This window comes from Sturnus vulgaris, chromosome 31 (assembly GCF_052056855.1).
Source record: "Sturnus vulgaris isolate bStuVul1 chromosome 31, bStuVul1.hap1, whole genome shotgun sequence".
NCBI lineage: Eukaryota > Metazoa > Chordata > Aves > Passeriformes > Sturnidae > Sturnus > Sturnus vulgaris.
The window spans coordinates 1047750-1070238 of record NC_142273.1 but is presented as its reverse complement, the minus strand read 5'-3'; the positions used below and the strand labels follow the sequence as shown (position 1 = coordinate 1070238).

General features: G+C 47.2%; 1 protein-coding gene and 2 pseudogenes across 1 annotated transcript in view; all 3 read right to left on the bottom strand.

Annotated features, from left to right (window-relative positions):
• The window catches only part of LOC148220720 (Fc receptor-like protein 3), a 79513-nt gene that overhangs the window by 45875 nt on the left and 11149 nt on the right, over positions 1-22489 (bottom strand). The window lies entirely within an intron of this gene.
• On the bottom strand, positions 787-1711 carry LOC148220722 (endogenous retrovirus group K member 9 Gag polyprotein-like; annotated as a pseudogene).
• Positions 3678-20742, bottom strand: LOC148220721 (uncharacterized; annotated as a pseudogene).

The following is a 22489-nucleotide window of genomic DNA, read 5'->3' as shown; positions in this document are numbered from 1 at the left end:
ACAAAAATATGTTTCAATTTGCACTCCCCAGGCCACCAAAACATTCTGCCCCCAGAGGTTGATAGGGGCTGTGGTAATGGAGAGTCAGACTGTGGCTGTCTGCCTCTCAAAATTTTTGAGCAGCACAGGCCGTTGACTTAGAAAGGTCTGTGTTGCTCCCCCCAGCCCTTCAGTGGCTTGGCCAAGAGGGGCCATCGGCCATGTGGGAGGCCAGGCAGAAAGGGACATCACTGTTACATCCACCCCAGTATCTATCAAACCTCTTAGCTGAATCTGAGGCAGGCTGGCGCTGGGTAAAATCAGAGTGCACATCTGTGGGCGCTGTTTGGAGATGTGCACAGTCCAAAAGACTTGTGGTGGTCCCTTAGATCTGAAGCCACCATCTTTGCGATCTTGCTTATCAGCCCTGGGAACACAAGAACAAAAAGGCACAAGCTGAGCAATACAAGTTCCTGCTGGGATAGTGATGGGGACAAAGCATAGAAACTAAAGCAGAGATTTGACCCGTAAAGTCAGCATCTATGACATCTGGGTGAACAAAGATTCCTTGAAGAGTAGCACTAGATCATCCAACTAGTAGTGCACTCAGCCCTTGGCCTAAAGGTCCAAAGGCATCCAGAGGAATCTTATGTACACTGTTAGAGTCTAGGGTGACTGTTGTTGCGGTGTGTACATCCACCCCGGCTGATCCTCCGGTACTGGCTGAAAATTGACTGAGGAAACATGTGCCAGTGCTGGGTTCTGAGGCACTGCTTGTGTCTGCACGCTGTACCCGTTGGTGCTAATCTATCCGTTTCCCTGGCCCTCCAATCATTGACCATTAGCATGGTCTGGTTTGCATTGGTTTACAAAGTGACCCAGTTTTCTGCACTTGGAACATAGAAAAGTAGGCTCATTAGCCTTTCACTTCTCTGGTTTCTGCTTATCCTTGCCCTTATTTTTCCCAGTTTCCATTGTCCACCCCCTGAAATCGTATGATGGTGCCACATGGCAGCTGCTAGAGTAGAGACCTCATGGTCTATGGTACCTACATTAGCACATGCCTCAATCATGTCAGTTAATGATGGATCTCCTGGCAAAGCCTGTATAATCTTCTTACTATCAACATTTGCATCGTCCCTGGCCAGCTGTTTGCATAACAGTTGCCTTAGATTATCATCCTCAACCTGTTTTTCCAAGGCTGCTGCCATCTTTTCAACAAATTGTAAGAATGGTTCTCTGGGACCCTGAACAATTTTTACATATCTTGGCTTAGGAGCTGCTAGCTCTATCATCTTTAGCATTGCTGCAAAACCTATTTTTTGGCACTGTTCAAGGACCAGAGGGTCCAAGGTAGCCTGAAAATCAGGATTAGAAAAGCAATGCTGCCCATTAGAGCATTGCTTCCCATTGCAAACCTAAGATCTGTCCGATGGTGCTGCATATTCTCTGCAGCTGCCTTTTCAGTCATCTGCCTCCAATTATCTTCAAAAACTGTAAATTGAACAGGCTGGAACAGCACTTGGGCTATATGCTTAATGTCATATGGTGCCAGTAAATCTGTATTCAATACCCTGATAACTTGTATAACTTGTGTAGAGCCAAGCACATATTGTGCAACTTTGTCCTGGAAATCCTGGACTACACACCAGGCTATGACATCGTGGCTATCAAGTAGTCCTGTATTAAGGACAGCTTTAAACACGGGAAATGCCTGAGCTTCCCCTTTCATTTGGATTCACTATAATTTTGTGGTCATTCCCCCCTAGAGGTCAGGTTGAGCTCACAAGCATCCACTTGAACACTCTCCCCCACCCCCTCCATATGACGGACACCACCCCTGGGCATCACCATGTGTTCTAACAAGTCCCAGTCACCCTGTTGCAATGCTTGAAGCTTGACTGCTTCCCAAAAATCACAGTGATTTTTAGGTCTCACAGTGTCTGAACATGGGGGAAGCGTCCAGAGATGGCTCTGGGGGGAAACCTCTGGACTGTCATTGTGTCAGCTTTACAAAACGAAGGCATGCCCCTGGAGGGGGGGATGCTGCCCATCGGTGGCGTCAGCATGGGGTGGGAGTGATGAAGGCAGTGCCTGCCTGACAGAAGATGGCATGGCTACTGGAGGCATTGATGGAAGAGGCCTGCCCATGGGTGCACAAATAGCGACATCTTCTTTGGCTGGTGAGGCGAGACGCAGCACCGGAGGTGGTGGGGGGGCCGGCACTGCCCCTGCTGAAGCCGATGAAGAGGCTGTCATTTCCAAGTGGGTGGGCCGTGATTCTGGGAGTAAAGCAGAAGGCAGCTCCACCCCTGCAGGAGCAGAGGAGGGTGCCCGCGGCCCCATCCTGGCGGGTGGGCCTAGCTCAGACAGCAGAGATGAGGGAGGGGCTGGTGCCATCCCCATATCTGCGACAGGTGGCACTTGCAGGCCATCTGCAGCCAATGGATGCCATAGGCTCACATCCACTGCAGGTGTGGACAACACCCTTGTAGGCTGCCATACATAGGCGGCTGCCAACGCTGTCATTGCAGTTTACACCGTGGCTGCTGCCTGCTCTGCCACTGTGGCTGCCATATGAGCCTCTGCTGCCACTTGGCCGGCCGCATCCATAGGGAAAAACAGGGCATGCGTGGCTCCCTTGGGTAGCAGCAGAGGGACGGTGAGAGTGACTGTAGCAGCAATGTCAGCGGGTGGCTGGCCCTGCATGGGTAGGTGCCTGTGGGCAGAGGGGGCAATTGCCCCTTGAGGCGCAAATGGGGGGGGCGATTGACGCCATTATCTGCTGATTGGCCCCCCCATCCCTGCTGGTGAGGGATATATTGGTTTAATACAATCTTTTGGGGAACGGTATATGAGCGGAACATAGTCCTTACGTGAAGGGTACAATGCACAGGGGGTCACTGGGGTCAACAGATTTCCAGGGGAAGTTACAGAGCAAGGGACCCCCGTGCAGTCCTGTCCATTGCCAGACTGGAAGGCAGATTCTTCCTCATCCTGGTCGGTTGCTAGATCTGATTCACTTCCCTCCTGTGCCTCACTATTTCATGGGATTCCACCCCTCATACTTCTATAAATAATTCCCCAAGTAATTCCCCGAGTACCTATTAGAGAGGAAACTGAAATGTCCCCTCTCCAAAAAGCGTTCCATCTATGGCCCCCAAGCTTTCCCCACAGTGTCGGAGAGAATGCCACTTCTGTATAATCTGAGAAACCACAATCTTTCACCCAAGCTAACAAAGTACACAGGTCTTCATCTGAGACCAGAGTCTCCATGCCTGCCAAAACATTTCTCCATGTTGAGAGTAGAGTTTCCTGATTTTTAGATAGTTGGCTCCCCATCTTTAAAGAGAGGTCTTTCCTCCTAGAAACTAAGCCAGGGGGTTCACTGCTCCAAAACAAGCCAATAGGCTCCCGAGCTATATGCTCGTGTTCCAATAAAATTGATCCTCTCAAAGGAGGACAGAAAACACAGTACCTTTCTTAACGAGGGAGGAGACAGTCCGACATATCCCGTGGACCTCCTGTCCCACTGCATCTGGGGAGGGGGAGTCTGTGGCTTCCCAGATGGTTCTAACTCTGGCCATATCGTCATGGCACTGGTTTTGGCCTCAGGCTCTGCTGTCCCAATTTTCTGGGTTGCTCAGTCTGCTCACGGCATGGCTCTGGCCAGGATTAATCTAGCTCTGGCCGTAGCCTCAGTTCTGACAGACCTCAAAGGATCCCTCCTGGTCCTGGCAGACTCCAAGCACCTGGATATATCCCAGTGCTATGAACGTCAGTAATGTCCCAAATGTGATCTCGGTGGAACCTCCATTGCTGCTGTAAGGCTAGGGAGTAGCAAAAAAAATACAGCAACACAGGCTTTATCCAGAAAGCAGAAGAAGTGATTTATTGCAGGAGTAGGCATATTTTTATAGACTGGTTTGCTGAACTGAGGATAGAAAAAGCTCATTGGTCCAAGGAAGACAACACCTCTTGTAAACATGCTCTTACCAAAATATCACTTTCCTCACTTACGACTCCTGTCCACAACACCAGGTGCTAAACTTTGTTATTAATTCTTTCCCTTCTGTTTTCCTTTGAGTAGCTTGGGAAAACTCAAACTGCTGTTTTCCCCGGGTCTCACCAGCGTCCACACTACACCACCTTTATTGTGACTATTAATGCCAATAAAAACTGAGAGACAGTGGGTTCTGTTGCCAACAAGCTTAGAAATTTTGAGAGTATGATCAATGGCCCGATGCAGGCCCATGTCTCTGCGGTGATTAAGAGCCTCCAAGAGGAGATGAGGGAGATGAGGGAGGAGGTAAGGAGGAACAGGTTCCATATGGCACCTGTGCAAGTCACAGGCCCCCAAAATTAGAACGCAACGTCCCCCAGCTAGCAAGAGAGGATACGTCCCACAAGCTGAACTGTGGCTCTTTCTGCATGATCATGGGGAAGACATGAGAAAGTGGGATGGGAAACCCACTTCTGTTCTAGCAGCATGGGTGTGTCAACTCAGGGAGGGAAACACTAACCAAGGGACTTTGGCTAAAGTGAAGGTTGCCTCAACCTACTATGACCAATGTGTTGCGTATGACAGAACGGAGAATGATCTATCTGATCCCCTTGAAGGAACCTCCAGTATGTATGCCCAGGAGAGAAATAATAACCAGGGCTAGAGGGGCCCTGCCTCTAGCCAGGTAGAGGCATGGGAAAACCAGGTCTTTTGGACAGTGTGAATTCAATGGCCTGGCACATCAGAGCCACAGAAATATAATGCACAGTGTACCCTAAAGCAATCAGGACATGTGGGGGAAGAACCTGTTTCCATTGCTGGGGTGACAAAGGGATCGCAGGAATTGACTTTACTGGAGGCTGAGGTGAGCCTGACTGGGAAGGAGTGGCAGAACCATCCAATTGTGACTGGTCCAGAGGCACCGTGTATTCTAGGCATAGACTTCCTCCAGAACAGCTATTACAAAGACCCAAAGAGACTCAGGTGGGCTTTTGGAATAGCTGCTGTAGAGGCAGAGGGCATTAAGCAGTTGAACACCTTGCCTGGACTATCAGAAAACCCATCTGCAGTAGGTCTCCCAAAAGTGGATGAGCAACACGTGCCAATTACCCTCCTGACGGCACACCCCCAACAGTATTGGACAAATTGGGATGCCATGATCCCCGTCCACAAGATGATCCGTGAGCTGGAGAGCCAAGGGGTGGTCAGAAAAACCCACTCACCCTTCAACAGCCCCATCTTGCCTGTGCACAAGTCTGATGGAGAATGGAGATTGACTGTGGACTATCATGCATTGAATGAAGTGACTCCACTGCTGAGCGCTGCCGTGCCGGACATGCTGGAACTGCAGTACGAGCTGGAGTCCCAGGCAGCAAAGTGGTACGCCACCATTGACATCGCCAATGCATTTTTCTCCATTCCTCTGGCAGCAGAGTGCAGGCCTCAGTTTGCTTCCACCTAGAGGGGCGTGCAGTACAGGTAGAACTGACTCCCCCAGGGGTGGAAACACAGTCCCACCATCTGCCATGGACTGATCCAGGCTGCACCAGAAAAGGATGAAGTTCCAGAAGATCTACAGTACATTGATGACATCATTGTGTGGGGTAAACTGGTAATGGAGGTATTTGAGAAAGGAGAGAAGATCATCCAGATTCTGCTGGGAGCCAGCTTCAATGTCAAGAAAAGCAAAGTCAAAGGACCTGCCCAAGAGATCCAGTTCCTGGGAGTAAAGTGGCAAGACGGATGATACCAGATCCCCATGAGGTCATTCATAAGATCTCCATAATGTCTCCACCAACCAGCAAGAAGGAAAGACAATCTTTCCTAGGTGCTATAGACTTTTGGAGAATGCACATTCCTGAGTACAGCCAGATTGTGAGCCCTCTTTACCTGGTCCCCTTCAAGAAGAACGATTTCCACTGGGGGCCTGAGCAGCAGCAAGCCTTCACCCAGAGCAAGCAGGAGATTGCTCATGCAGTAGCCCTTGGCCCAGTCAGGACAGGACCAGAGGTGAAGAATGTGCTTTACTCTGCAATCAGGAGCAATGGTTTGTCCTGGAGCCTTTGGCAGAAGCTGCCTGGTGAGACTCTAGGCTGATCTTTGGGATTCTGGAGCTGAAGTTACAGAGCCAGCTATACTCCAACAGAGAAGGAGATCTTGGCCGCCTGTGAAGGAGTTCAAGCTGCCTCAGTGGTAATTGGCACGGAAACACAACACCTTCTGGCACCCCAACTACCAGTGCTGGGGTGGATGTTTAAAGCATAGGTTCCCTTAACCCACCATGCCACCAACGCCACATGGAGCAAGTGGATTGCCCTCATCACACAACGTGCCCATATTGGAAATCCGAATTGCCCCAGGATTTTGGAGATAATTGCAAACTGGCCGGAAGGTGAAAACTTTGGTCTCACCGAGGAAGAGGAACAGGAACAAGTGACCCTGGCTGAAGAAGTCCCACCATATAACCAACTGCCAGAAGATGAAACACGCTATGCTCTTTTCACTGATGGCTCCTGCCGCATCGTGGGGATGAACCGGAAGTGGAAAGCAGCCGTATGGAGCCCCACATGACAGGTTGCACAAGATACCGAAGGAGAAGGTGGATGGAGTCAACTTGTGGAACTCAAAGCTGTTCAGCTGGTCCTGGACATTGTTGAAAGAGAGAAGTGGCCAAAGCTCTACCTTTACACTGATTCATGGATGGTGGCCAATGCTCTGTGGGGTTGGCTGGAAAGGTGGAAAAAGGCTAACTAGCAACATAGAGGAAAACAAATCTGGGCTGCTGATTAGTGGAAAGACATTGCCACCTGGGTAGACAAGCTGCCTCTGAAAGTCTGCCCATGTCCCTAAGAGTCAGGCTAATGAGGAACACCAAAACAACAAGCAGGTAGATCCACAAGACCTTGCAGAGTCACAGTGGCCTCTTGGTTCCATGAAGCCTCCAAGTGCCACCATGAATTCCTTGCTGCTGCAGTGTCACAGTGGAGCCCTGGTTACACAAGATCTTGCAGTGTCACAAGGGACCCTTGGTTCCATGGGGCACCATAGTGTCGCAATTGTTCTCTTAGTTCCAAGAGTTCTTACAAGGGAACAATGGTCCCTTGATTCCATTAGGCCCTAGGCTCTCACAAGGGTCTCTCTCTGTTTCCACAGTGGCACAATGGCCCCTTGGTTCCACAAGACCCTGCAGTGTCACAGTGGCCTCTGTGGTTCCACAAGGACCCAGACTGTCACAATGGACTCGTTGCTCCCATGTAGCCCCACAGTGTCACAATGGCCCCTTGGCTCTATGATGCCTTGTCATACACAGTGTCACTCTGGTCCTCTCAGTTCCACGAGGCCCTGCAGTGTCACAATGGCCCCTTGCTTCCCCAGGGCTCTGCAGTGTCACAATTATCATAGAATCAGCCAGACTGACAAAGACCTTTGAGAGCATCAAGTCCAACCTGCCACCTAACGCCACCTTGTCACTCAGACCACTCAATGCCTCATCCAGTCTTTCCTTAAACACTTCCAGGGATGGTGACTCACTCACCTCCCTGGGCAGCCCATTCCAATGTCCAATCACCCTCTTGTTGAAGAACGTATTCCTAATGTCCAGTCTAACCTTCCCTTGGAAATGTTTAGGGCTCTGTCCTCATGTCCTTTCACTGTTCCCTGGGAAAAGAGCCCAATCCCCTCTGTCTGCACCCTCCTGTCAGGGAGTTGTAGAGAGTGATGAGGTCTCCCCTGAGCCTCCTCTTCTCCAGGATAAACAAACCTAGCTCTCCCAGCTGCTCCTCACAGGACTTGTGTTCCAGACCCCTCACCAGCCTTGTTGCCCTTCTCTGGGCACGGTCCATCCTCTCCATGTCCTTCCTAAATTGGAGGCTCAGAACTGGACACAGGACTCGAGATGCTGCCCAACCATGCTGAGCACAGGGGAACAATCACTGCCTTGGTCCTGCTGGCAACACCATTCCTGATCCATAGGAGTCCCAGGGGTTGGATGAGGGAAATGGTGGGGAGGGAGAGGGAACAAAGTTTGATTGACTGTCAGCCATGAAGAGTCTTGATTTTCATATCTATTTAGACTGCATTAGAAGGTGCTCAATAGAAGGGGATCAGTATCAATTGGACATGGCTGATATCAATTTACAAACAGGAAAAGAAAACAGGACAAAACAGTTCTCTCTGCATTGTTTTCAATATGATATATTCACTTTAAATAGACTTCTGAAATCTGTGTAATTAAGCACAGAAGAATTGAAAAATTATTCCTAGGGGATTTTCTTGTTTGGATGTTTTGAACAAATGTTTATGAGCATTTGTAACTGAATTCCTGAACTGAAGTGCTCAAGAAAGAAAAGGCCTCTGCAGTAGTAAAATTCATCAGCAACCTCCAAGTGGCTGAGGATCCATCCTCATTTGAGCAGGAATGAATAGAAATGGGCACAGCTTTCTGGCTGCCCCAGCTTTGGGATGGGCCCTGGGCCTGGAGCAGGAATAGCTCTTGAGGGCTCCAAGACCAAGACTGTTGTGCTGGTCTGTGGAGATGGGATGGTGTAAGGGTCGGTCCAAAGTTCCCCACGATTTTGCCTCCCGACCGTCGCAAGGAGACCTCGAGGACCCCCACCCAGGCTGACTCCCAACAATGGTTTACTGGCCGGGCCAGGTGGATGCTCGTGACTGTGTGCTGGTGTATTGTGTTCACTGGACTGTGCTGTTGTGGCACCAACCAGAGACTGTGTTGTACCAACTGAGGACTGCTTGTCCATACCTGTGTCCTGCAGCACCACACAATGGTCCATAAATCTTCCCACCTTTTGGCCAGAAGCCACTCGCTTTGGAGAAGGACTATAAAAGAGCGACCCTCTGGAAAGAACCCTTTGAGATCTCTCCACTGATGAAGACCCCTGAGATCTCCCCACGGACGAGGACTCGTCTATCAGATGACCCGCTAGGACGCCCGTCTCGTCTGTTGGTAGCTATTCCCCCATCCCTTCCTTTCCTTCCCCTTTCCCTATCCTATACCTCTCCCCTTTACCGTAACTGAGTTGTTGGCATTTGATGAAATGCATTCCTGTTGTTGATTAAACTGATTTTCTGTTGTTGAATAAACTGATTTTGTCGCCTGCATTTTGCCTGTTTGCACCTTTGAGATCAAAAGAACCATCACGACCCCCGCTCTGCATTAATAGAGGATCGTGACAGATGGCAGGAGGGGCTGCAGAGTTCTCAGGAGCTCAGGGACAGGGGCAAACCTGTGAGCGATACAGGCGCTGCAATAGCTGCGGCAGGGGAGCTCCAGCAGCAACGTGGCAGGGCAGCACTGCAGTCCTTGATAACGGCCATCCCTCCCTTGACTTCCTCCCTCTCCTCCCATTCTGCACACCTCAGGATGCACTCACTCTCTCCATCGCTTCCCTGGTGAGCAGTACCCACAGCGTCTCTGCTGTGCTCTTGTGGCTGTGTCCAGTCCATGGCTCTGAGTGCCTTCTCTTTCTTCTGTGGATATTGCATTCCCATATCTCCAGCTGCTTCTTCTTTTTATAAGAGTCTTCTATTTACAAGGGTCCCCAGCAGGTTCTTCTATTTAAGTCTGTACCTCCACAACTCTTGACTACTGGCAGCTCTTCCTGGCCGCCCTCCCCCTCTGGGGTTCCGTCCCTGCCACTATCCCCATGGATGGGCTTTTGCCTATCAGGTCAGGGTCACCACTCATCACAGCTGAGACAGAATCAACACAAAACTCCGTGTTTGTGTGACAATAATTACTTACATTTCAGTTATAAAATCATACTTAGGATTAATTATAACTGTAAGGCTTCAGGGCCAGCTGTTAGCCACTACACACACTCACTCAGCAAACCCACTGACCACCCCCAGTGGCCACTCCTGTCACGATCCACTGTTAATACAGGCGGGAGTCGTGATGGTTCATTTTGATCTCAGGGGTGCAAAAGATGCAACAGGGGATAAATCAGTTTCCTCAAAGCAAAATGCACTTTACTGAGTGCCAAACAACTCAGTTTTGCAACAGAGGGAGAGTTAAAGGAAACAAAGTAAAGAGAGAGAGAGAGAAAGGAGGGGAATGGGGAATAGCTACCAACAGATGAGGCAGTCATCCTCGTGGTCCTGCCAATAGACTCCGGCGTCCTCGTGATCCCAGCCAATAGACATGTCTTCTGTGGGGAGATCTCAGAAAATTTCTTCAGAGAGTCACTTCTATAGCCCTTTTCCAAAGCAAGTGGCGTCCGGCCAAAAGGTTGGGAAGATTTATGGACTATTGTGAGGGCTGCTCCGAGAAACACATGTACAGAACCTGCTGCTCCAGCTAGTGCCTGCTCGAGACCAGTGTAGGCATAGTACCTCTTCAAAGGCATTGTGCCGTGGACAGCACAGCGAGCACAGAGAGCACCTGCAAACAGTCCCTTGGCAAGGGCATCCACCTCGACCAGGCTAGAACTCCTGTCCAGAAGCAGGTGGGGGGTCCTTGGGGTAGCCTTTATCCTCGCGACGGTCATGAGGCATATGAGGGAAACTCTGGACTGACTCTTACAACTCCCCACTGCCCACATCCCACAGACGACCTGCAATGACCACACCAACTGACCACACCCACTTACCACCCCCAGCAACCAACTGACCACACCCACTGGCTACCCAAATAACCAGATGCACTGACTGCACCCACTGACCACACCCATTTACCATACCAGAGATCACACCTATAGCCCAAACCCCACTGACCACTCTGCACTGCTCAAACCTACAGGCCACCACCACTGACCACACCCACCGATCACACTCACTGATGACACCCAGTGACCACATCCACAGACCACATGCTTCTCACCACCCAAATGACCATACCACCACTGAGCACATTGCACTGAGCACACCCACTGACCACACTCCAATGGCCCCTCAATTGACCATACCCCAACTGACCACCCTCCTGACCATAACCACTTAGCACATCCACTGACCACACCCATATCCAAGAAACCAATGCCCACTTCCCACTGACTGTACTAACTGACCACACCCACCTGCTACACCCCCGACCACACCCACCAACCACCTCCAGAGATCATCCAACTGACCACACCCAGTGACTACATCCACTGACCACATGCCTCTCACCACCCAAATGACCATACCGTCATTGAACACATCACACTGACCACACCCACTGACCACACCCCCTAATTGACCATACCCCAGCTGACTACCTCTCTGACCATAAACACTGAGCACATCCATTGACCACACCTATATCCAAGAAACCAATGCCCACACCCCCGCTGACCACCTAACTGAACACACCCGCCTGACTTCCCAACTGACCACATTCACTGACCCTATCCACTGCCAGCAGTCTGTGACCATACCACCGACCACACTCACAGACCACTTCCAGTAATCACACCCAACTCACCACACCCACTGACTGCACCTACCGATCACCCAACTGACCATACCCTCATGCCCACACCAACTGATCCCTCCCCACTGTGTTCTTCCATTGACCATGCCCACTGCCCCCCCACTGACCACACCAATGACCTGTCACCATCCACCAAGACAGGGCGGGGGTCGTGATGGTTCGTTTGATCTCAGAGGTGTGAACAGGCAAAATGCAGGGGACAAAATCAGTTTATTCAACAATAGCAATGCATTTTTATTAAATGCCAATAACTCAGTTGTGATAGAGGGGAGAGATATAGGAAACAAAGTACAGAGAGAAAAAAAGAAGAGGATGGGAAAATAGCTACCAATGAGACAAGATGGATGTCCTCATGGGCCAATCAATAGATGAGTCTTCATCCGTGGGGAGATCTCAAGGGTCTTCTCCAGAGGGTCACTCTTTTATAGTCCTTCTCCAAAGTGAGTGGCTTCTGGCCAAAAAGTGGGAAGATTTATGGACCATTGTGTGGTGCTGTGGAAGACAGGTGCAGTCAGGCAGAACATGCAGTCTCCAGTTGGTACAACACGATCGCTGGTTGGTGACAAAACAGCACAGTGAACACAATACACCAGCACACAGTCACCTGACAAGCATCCATCTTGGCCAGGCCAGGGAACCATTGTTTGGAGTCAGCCTGGGTGGGGGTCCTCGAGGTCTCCTTGCGATGGTTGAGAGGCAAAAATGAGGGAAACTTTGGACCAACCCTTACACCACCCTGTGACTCACGATATTCATCAAGAGTGCTCCTTTGTGGAGTTGTTGTAAAGTCTTCAGGACGCATCCAAGTTGGTAGCATATCCCGAAAAACAGAGACAGAGTCAGACAAAATAGGAAAGAATAAGGGAAAGGAAAAGGAAAAAGAAAGAGAGAGATAAAACAGGCCAAAACAAATCATCAATTCAACAATTAAAATATACATTCACTTTTGATTACAATGAAATAAGCAATTTTTTCAATTTTTTTATTAAAAAAGAAGAAGTACATGATTTTGATTCCAAAAATACCACACAATGAAAAAAATAAGCAATTTCAGTCAATATCACATTTTATCTTAATTTTTAAATACCTGTGTAGTTCATCTTGTGTCAATAACTTTAGGGATGTCAACAGTGACCGATTTGGGTAAATCTATCACAGATGCCAATCGTGCTAACTGTTTCATCATTCTCCAATTCATAATGTATAGGATTGCTGATAAAACAAAAGCAATCAAAACCAAAATCAAGAGAACAATGATGGGATGACACAATTTCTTCAGGACACCTTTAGCAGTAGGTGACCACCCAAAGAGAGTATCCCACCACCTGTGTTCAGCATCTGTCTTTCCTCTTTCCAAAACAAGATGTATTTTTTCCACATTGTGATGAACAGCTATTAGAGTTTTCTGTCCGTTTCTCTTGATCTTCTCCAAAATTTCGATCAGATCTTGGTGGAGCAACAATTGCTTCACCAGAGAGAGGTTCATTCCAATTGGAGTGGGCAATAGATGGTGGATCAGCGTGTAATTTAACTGCAAAAGATGGTAAGAAGTAACTGGAGCTACATAGGAAAAATCACACCCTGCAAATCTAGTAAAGTTACAAACACAAAGATTTGAATGATTTTTAGTATCCACTCGCAAATTTTCTATAAAGCAGTTCTAAAGCATGCACATCCATTGCCATATACCCCAGTACAGTTTCAGGAATCTCATTTGGATGAATTTCAAAGTTACAAACATTCTGTTCTGTGTCCAAGCAGATATCTTGAGCTCTAATTGCATTATTCCACAGATAAATCCTTGTTGTTCCTGGACCATGCAAGTTTCCAAATTGACAGTTTGCCATTTCTCACCAATTTGACAGGCCCATTCCCTATGCTCAAAAGGATAGAAAATAGCTCTGTCATGGTTCAACCCTAATACAATGATGGGGAATATTGAATGCACTGAAGCATTGTGTATCACCAGTGCAAAGGCTGTGGCTGTATTTGTGCTGGGGTCATAGGTAAAATTTACTAAGTTCCACCAGGACAGGAATTCTCTTTCAAAATAGGTGGCACTGTCCCAGACTCTTTTTCGAATTTCAGTACAAAAAGTGCCTTCCTCGCCTTCTCTTATACTTGAAGCAGCAACCGACTGCATCCACAACTAGGCCTGGATACAGCTGAGAGCCAGAGAAATGTTATTTTGTGTTGCCCCCAGCGCGTCGATTATCAGTTTGTGGTCATTTACATTTACCTTTTCCCAATTTGGCAATATGTTTGATACCAACCACTGTTGGGTTCCCAAAGCTGTTATGGATGATTTCAGGGGTGTCTCGGTTTGAAAGACAAGTGTGTGCTAAGGAAAGGCGAGAACCCCTTTCCTGAGATGCAGAGTGCAACCCCCTCCCTTTTAATTATTTTAGTTTCAAATCAGAGGCTTTCAGACAGGAGATATGGGGATAGGAATAAGAGTTCTTTACTGATATCTAACAAGGCAGAAATAACAACAGCTATAAAAATTGACAGCACATCAGAACAGTATAGCTCAGTTCAAGTCCCTTTTGACCAAGGCCCTCTCTTCCTGCACTCAGTTATCGGTGCTGGAGGCAGGGCAGCTGAAGGGGGCTGGGTGATGGTGGTGGCAGCCCAGGGGTGAGAGGGGATGGGAAAATGACTCCCCCTCACGGTGTTGGTCGTGGTGCTCAGCAGAGTGTCCAGAGATAGTAGGGTGAGATGGGAGAGCAGCAGAGCGATGTCCAACAGCAGGGAGCGTGGATCTCAGCTCTGGGATGGCAGGGGAGATGCCAGATCTGAGCACGGGGTGTCCTCCCACTACACGAGCCAAGCAAGAGAGCCCCAGCCCACTCCAGACCCCCGTCCCACCTTTCCTTTTCTGGTGTCTCCCCCCACCCCCATCCCCCTCCACCCACCCCCCTTTGAGAGAACATTATTGTTTAAGGTGTAGTCACAACTACTTAGCATAACAATGGGAGAAATTCCACAGAAAGAAAAGGGAACAATTCAACCCCCAACAAGGGGGCTGTTGTAATTTGGTTACATCTCCAGCTGTGGTAGCCAATTATTCATTAGTACTTCTGAACCTATGCTATTTAAAATTCCCAATCCTGTTCCCACAACACCAGTTATGTCTCTTGCCATTTGTTTCTTAGAAGAATTCTGTTTTGCAACCAGGTTGTCTACCCCTCAAAAGAAGTCTGAAAAAAAGGTGATCAGCTGGCTGAATTTCTGAGACATTGCATTGCATCAACAATTTGATATGTTTAAGAGACCATGCCGGATTAAATAATATTTGGTTTCGGCCAGTTTTTCTAATTACATATGGTCCAATTCGAAAAATTGTAGGACTCAACAGAACCGGTGGCTGGATGGCAGGTGTTACAATATTAACATCAAGTTCTCCCCAGTATCTGGTATTGTTTTTACCACACATGACTCTATGGAAAACCGTACAGCAGTTAAATTCAGCCAATAAACCCAATTTTGGATTCGACAGTATGAGGTACTGCCATGAGGTCCTATGCCATGACTATATGCAGGTTCGATGAGGGATCCAGCAACTAATTTACAAGTTATTGCAACATCATCAACTTGTGTCACCACAAAAGGAGGAAAACCCTTGTTTTTGTCATCTGTCCTGGTTTAGGGCAAATTTGGGGAAAACCTCCAGAAGGAGCCCCCAGAAACAAACCCCAACGACTCCCCACCACCGGGTTTGGGAAGAATTTCCTCAGAGAGAAGTGGAAAAAACCTGTTTATTTAACAAGCAAAACACTCCCCAGCACAAAAAAAAAAAAAAATTAACAACACCAGATGACAAAAACTCTTTCGCTCCTCTGAAAGGATGACAAACTCAGAAAGTCTCTCCTGCGAGTGGTCGCCCAGTTATTGGTCTCTGGCTCTGGGGATGACTGCTGCAGTTCACAAAATGCAGACTCCTGGTGTTTCTTGGTGTTTCCCAGGTTCCCGTCTGGAACAGGTTCAGATGGTATTCAGGAAAGGGAGAGAAAAAAAAAACAACACACAGTTCAGGGAAAAAATTGGACTGCCTAGCTGAACTAACTAATAAGCAAAAGCAAGGGCAAAAGCAAAAAGTAGGAGCGATAGCAAGCAAGCAAGCAAGCAAGCAAGCCTCTCCTAAACACAGACTATGGGGGAGGTGAGTCAGCTGATAACGAAACAAAACAAACCTTCACTTTCAGAGTCAGTCCTGAAAGCACAAAATATAATTCCAAGCACAAACAGAACACATGATTGGAGATACAAGCACCATAACGTCACCCTAGGACATCATCCAACACTAGGGAGGTGCTTACACCATGGTATGTAATTATTGGAGTCAGTGTGGGTTTTTCTACAGCATTTATTTTGAACCTATAGGTTAGACCTTTCAAGCTGGACTCATCTGCTGTGTCATTCTGCCAGGAGCATGTTACATAGGTTGGTCTGGTTAAAGTAAAGTTATGCCAACAGTCAGTAAATTTGTCCACGCAAAGCTTTGTAACTTCGACATTGTTGGCATCAGGGTCCAAGACATAGTTAGCAATCTAACTCTGGCGACAACACAGTATTAGGGGGACTTGTTTTTTACATGTCCATACTGTTGTGGGGCAGAGACTTGCCGTGATGTTAGGGTGCAAGCTACTAGTTATATCTGATTTTAAGAAATTCCCAGTAGTAGCTTTCTCGTGAAGGAATTTTTCCACTTTTCTGCATCCTACCTTAATTTCTTCACCAATTGTTCCCGTTAGTACCATAGCACAATCCTTTTTGTCCCAACCCCAGTCATTGGAATGGTACACCTCAGAATTGTGCATTACTACTGTCGAAATGGGGGACGATCTCTGGGGCAGGGTCCTAGAGCACTGGTATACCTGATGGAAGCTTCAGACCACGGCCACTGGGCCAAGTTTTGGCCATGGCGTTGTGGTAGGATGCAGAGAAGTATCAAAAAGGTTCTCATGGTTTATCCGGTTCACATGTCCCTCGGTGTTCTTCTGTGAAAAGCAAACACAACAGAGTCTGCCACCAAGAGGCAGGAGGTCAAAATGATGGAACAATCCAATGGGTACTTATCCGATGCTCCTTTCCCAGAGCATTGGTGGCTACCCATGCATATTTATTCAAAGGGGGTTTTAGCTCTAGTGGCACTTCTCCTACAGTAGGAAGGTTTACTAAAACAGGTTGCCCAAGGTAATGGGCTGGATTTTTAGGATCATTAGGACCCGTAGTGCAGGAATGATGCTTGGGGCTTTTGGACAAAAACCAGTTCTTTTGGGACACCTATTTACTTCCCATCTGTCACTTATACCTTTTACAGCTTGCCCTAATTGAAGATCCCAACTTCCCTCATGTGGTTTTAGGAGTTGCTTTAGGAGACCATTAGTCCTTTCTACAATCCCGTTGGCTTGGGGGTGTGAAAAGTCCACTTTATTCCTTCCTCCCTTGCCCATTCGTGTACTACTTTAGCAGTAAAGTGAGACCCATTATCAGATCGAATCTCCTGTGGCTTTGGGAAAGTTCCAAACCATTCTTGCAATGCCTTAACAGTGTTTTCTCCTGTAGCTCTATTAAAGGCTTCAGCTTGAACTAACCCTGATATTATTTCCACTGCTACCAGCATGAAATGTTTACCACCAGACTTCTTAAGGGGACCAATAGAATCTACCTGCCACACGTCCCATAAGCCTTTACCTTTCCTTAAGTGCAAAGGGTCATCTTCCAACGGATGTCTTTCTAGTCGTCTGTGGCATTGCTCACAAGCTGATATGCATGTTTTACACATTTCCCTGGTGACAGGCCAGCCACGAGCGAGGGCTTCTTTGTACAAATCTTTCACACCAGTGTGTTGTCTTTTAATATGCAGCCATTCTAGCAGCTGTTCCCAGTCCTCTGTAATTTGTTCCTTTTTCAGGGGACTTAGTCTTGCTAACTCATCAGCAGCACTGTTCCACTCACCAGCTGGATTTCCATCTGTCTGATGAGAAGCCACCCACCCCACGGCAAAATTCCCTTGACTTGCTATATTTCGAATTTCTTGCCATTTTTCCTTTTTCCATACTGGGATTCTGTTGACTTCCCAATCATTTTGCTGCCAGAAAGGAAGCCGCTCTGTACATCCTTTAAAAACAGCATAGGAGTCAGTATAAATACAAACAAGAGAGGTATTCTGTGCCTCACGCTGGAAAACACTCCAAACAGCAATCAATTCACCAACCTAAGCATTGCCTTCTCCTCAGTAATAATTCGTTCACCAGATGAAGTATGAAGAGCTACTGCCCTGTATTTCTACACCTTTCCCTCTCGTTTGGCAAAAGCATCAGTAAGCCAAGAATTTGCTGATTGTTCAGGGGAGAAAGGAGGGGCCACTTTAATTACTGAGGTAGGTTTGTCATGGCTGCTAGCCAAGCTCTCAGCTTCTTGTATGGCCATATTTTTTGCAGCTCCTTCTGTTATTGAGAAGATGTTACAGTAATGTTCTATCTGGGCATACCACTTCCTAACTGAGGATGTCTGGACCACCCCGTCAGGGGGAGGGGTCCCGCTGGTAGCTGCTTTAATAACTTTGAAAGGGCCTCTCAATACAATTGATTGCTGACGTGTAATTTTCTCCACTTCTATGAGAGCTATGCTAACAATAAAAAGCCCCTTTTCCCAGGTAGTGTATCTTTTTTCAGCATCTTTAAAACCACGGGAATAGAAACCAAGAGGCCTTGTAGGGCCTTCTGGGCCCCGTTGCCATATGTGCACTGATAGCCCCGAGGTGGCAAATCCCCATTCTACCTGGAAAGGATCTGTGGGATGAATAGGGCCTAGAGCTTCATGTGCAGTTGCTTCAAAAATCAGCAATTGTAGTGTTTCCTCCTGAGAAGGAGTCCAATCCCATTTTAACCCTTCCCTCAGCAAGTCATAAAGAGGCCTGGCAATAATTGAAAAATCAGGGATGTGTTTTCTCCAAAACACTAATAATCCCAAAGCTTGTTGAAGCTCTTTCCTGGATCCAGGCATTTTAATTTGATCCAGGGAGGTTAGAGTATCCGGTGCAATACATGTCATACCTCCTTTCCACCAAATTTCCAAAAACTTCACCTCCTGAGAAGGTTTTTGAATTTTCTCTGGGGGAATTTGTAAGTCAAGGCTTTCCAGATGAGAGTTTATTTTCTGTTGGGTATCCCCCACTACTTCTATTTCATCTCCCCCCACCAGAATATCATCAATGTAGTTATGGACAGCTACATTGTCAGGTTTGGGTATCTTTTCTAATTCCTGTGCTAATCCATGGCAGGCCAGAGTGGGGGAGTGTTTATACCCTTGAGGAAGCCTAGTGAAGGTGTATTGCTGTCCTTCCCATGTGAAGGCAAAACGGTCCATGTCCTCTGGCTGTATCAGTATCATAAAGAACATGTCTTTGACATCTATAGTTGCCATGATTGTATGAGCCTTCTCCTGAATTGAAGTTACCAGTTCAGCTAAATTTGGGACAGCTGCTGTGAGAGGATCCGTGTTTGCATTTAGTCTGCAAGAATCTACTGTCAGCCTCCACTTTCCGTTGGGTTTACGGACTGGCCACACTGGAGAGTTAAAGGGAGAATGAGTGTCAATTATCACTCCCTGATCTCTCAGGTCCTGAATAACTGGCTTGATTCCTTCTTTGGCACCAGTGGGAAGTGGGTATTGTTTCACATTAGTAATTTTACTGAAAGGTAAGGAGGATGCAGTTTGGAGGAGATTAATATTAAAACGTGGTGTGCCAAAAGACCAGAGACAACCCTCTTCATCTTTCCACTGTCTCCCAGCAAGGACATCCATTCCTAATAAATAATTTGGAATATCTCCAATTACGATTTTAATAAGTAACAAATTCTCCTCTCCAGGTAGTAAGATTTTTATCAGAGCTATATCCATAGATTCTGTGGTTCAAGTCATTGAGAACAAAGCATTGTCTCCTTGTTGGAACAACTCCACATTTCTGGGCAGCTTTTCTTGTTAATGCAGAAATTTGGGCTCCATTGTCAACCACAAAGGTGACAGGTGCCTTTGTAGGACCAACTATTGCTGTTATCAGGAGGTGCCTAGTATTAGGATTTCTGGTGAGCGCTCTAATAAATAACCAATCCCCCCCCCCCCCATCCCTCTCCTCACCCACGAGAGACAGAGTTTCTAGTTGCCCTGCTTCTGAAGCTGTTTCAGCTCCAATCCCAAAAGCTGAAAAGGAGAAAACTCTGGCTGAGCTCTCAGAACCTGTGGAGGAGATAGATTTGGCTCACTGCTCAGAACGTGTGGAGGGTTTGGTTTGACTCACTGGCCACAACCGGTGGATTAGGGGGTGCACTAGGCTGGACAGTAGGGGAGTTTGATGTAATGAACCTAGGGCAGTGCCAGTTTAAAACAATCTTTATCAACTTGTCAAATGGTAAGCCATCCATAACATCTTTAGGAATTTGTTTCTTTAACCCTCATGATCACCAATCGTGATGGGGAGTGCTCTGTTTCCCCTTTTCTGGCTTATCACTAGGAGATACAATGTGTCTAACACCTTTAGTTTTCTCCAGTTTTTCCTCTGGAACTTTTATAGGTCCATATTTCCTGCTGTAATTCAGCAGCTCCTCTGCAACTTTGATTCATGTCCAAATTTTACAGTTATTGGCAGGAAAATCTGGAGTCCGTCTCGAGGGGGATTCATAGGGAGGGAAAGAGTCCACGGAACCAGATAGCTCACATGAGTTCCCACCTCTAATCTTTCTACAGGTGTCATGGATGCAATAGTTTTTTGAAGAAGAATTGCTGTAGATTTGAGTGTTTCTGGGAGACCACGAATTAAAGGGGTCATGATTTCAGGCATTACAGGTAATTGCATAGGTGATTCATAGGTGGTAGTCAGTTTTCTCTCATGTATCATTTGCAGGCAAGCAGCTTTGTGAATGTTTTCCAAAAGTTGGTCGGGAGTACCAACTAAAGTTACAGGGTCTCCCCTTTCCAAGGGGTTAAGCCCCCTGGCCCAAAAAGCGGCACGTTGGGTCAAGGACCATGGGTAGTTTCTATCTCCAGTTGTTAAGAAAACCCCATGTCCCCAATACCCACCAGCTTCACTTTCTGATAATTTAATCTGATCTCCCCCAGTAAGAGACACTCGAAATACATATTCAGTCTCTGTCCCATGAGGGAGTCGCCCATATTCCTTTTTCAGTTTTGCCAATTCAGTAGCAGAATGTGGGATTTCTTTTGTAGATATGTTTGGTTCAAAATCATCAGGACCAAGATAAGTATATTGTGTTTTAACCACAGATCTCAATTTCGGGCAGCAGTGTTCCCCAAGATCTTTCATTATAGTTAACTCCTTTTAGGGATAAATTTGATGAATGTGAACAATTTCCTTCTCCTCTGTTTCTGTGAGTGTTTCATTCTGCCTTGAATTTTTGGCACGTTCTTCTCTTAGGGCAGCCTGTAACGAATGATTTTCATCTCACAACAAACAGTTCTCATTCCTTTCTTATCTCATTGTTTTTGCAAAATTTGAATGAGATTTTGTAAAGAATCTATAATTGTGCTTTCCTCACTTCCTCGCTTAGAGCGGGTTTCGATGGCAGCTACAAGACAAGCTCCCAAAACTGAGCAGCGTATGGGGTTTTTTTTGCCCAGTTTGAGCTGTGATTCATGTTGCAAAGAACATATTCTATCAAGCACATTCTCCAGATTAAACCAATTATTGTTCTCCCATTCCTCCCCACCTTGTGACAGTCTGGCACTATACTTAGCTAATAGAGCATAAAATGCAGCTTTATCTGTTCTAGTGGAATTCTCAGTCATTTTGTGAAGGGATAAGTAAAAACCACAACAGGGAGGTCTATTGCTTAAGTTACCACACACAACGAAACAGCTTTCACTGTGTGCCCCCCTTCCCTTCCCTGTGCGGGAGAAGAGACCAAACTACTTGGGAGGCACTCCTTAGTTACAAAACACCAGGTTGTCTCTTCACTACACCAAGTAGTCAAACATCAGAAAACAACAACAACAACAACAACAACAACAACAACAGTGTCCTGCCTTTTGCACCGGTAGATCTGATTTGTGAAATCCTGACGACAGAGCCCTCAAACGAGTCTGGGGATGCTTTACACCAAGGTGTCTGCAGTCTGTGGGAAATCAGAAAACCCCCCCCTTGCTTTCTAGACAGGCTCACCCTTTCAAGGTGGCCAGCTAGGTGCAGCTGGGGTAAGACTTCCTACCCCTGCTACAGACTACACATAACCTTGCATCGCTTCTGTCTGCCAGAATATCCTGTCCGTGATGCCAATTTAATGTCATGATCTGCTATTAATACAGAGCGGGGGTCATGATGGTTCGTTTGATCTCAAAGGTGCAAACAGGCAAAATGCAGGGGACAAAATCAGTTTATTCAACAACAGCAATGCATTTTTATTAAATGCCAACAACTCAGTTGTGATAGAGGGGAGAGATATAGGAAACAAAATATATAGAGAAAAAGAAGGGGATGGGAAAATAGCTACAAACGAGACAAGATGGACGTCCTCATGGGCCAACCAATAGATGAGTCTTCATCCGTGGGGAGATCTCAAGGGTCTTCTCCAGAGGGTCGCTCTTTTATAGTCCTTCTCCAAAGTGAGTGGCTTCTGGCCAAAAAGTGGGAAGATTTATGGACCATTGTGTGGTGCTGTGGAAGACAGGTGCAGTTGGGCAGAACATGCAGTCTCCAGTTGGTACAACACGATCACTGGTTGGTGACAAAACAGCACAGTGAACACAATACACCAGCACACAGTCACCTGACAAGCATCCATCTTGGCCAGGCCAGGGAACCATTGTTTGGAGTCAGCCTGGGTGGGGGTCCTTGAGGTCTCCTTGCGATGGTTGAGAGGCAAAAACGAGGGAAACTTTGGACCGACCCTTATAGAGTGCCATTTCCCAGGACCTCCATTCTCAACAATGTCCCCCCCACTACCCCAGTTCTCATAGAGCCTTTCACCCAGTACCCCCATTCCATGCCCCAAATCCTTGTTACCCACATTCCAATGAGAACCCCTTCCTATAGCACCCCCAATGGAGACCCCCCC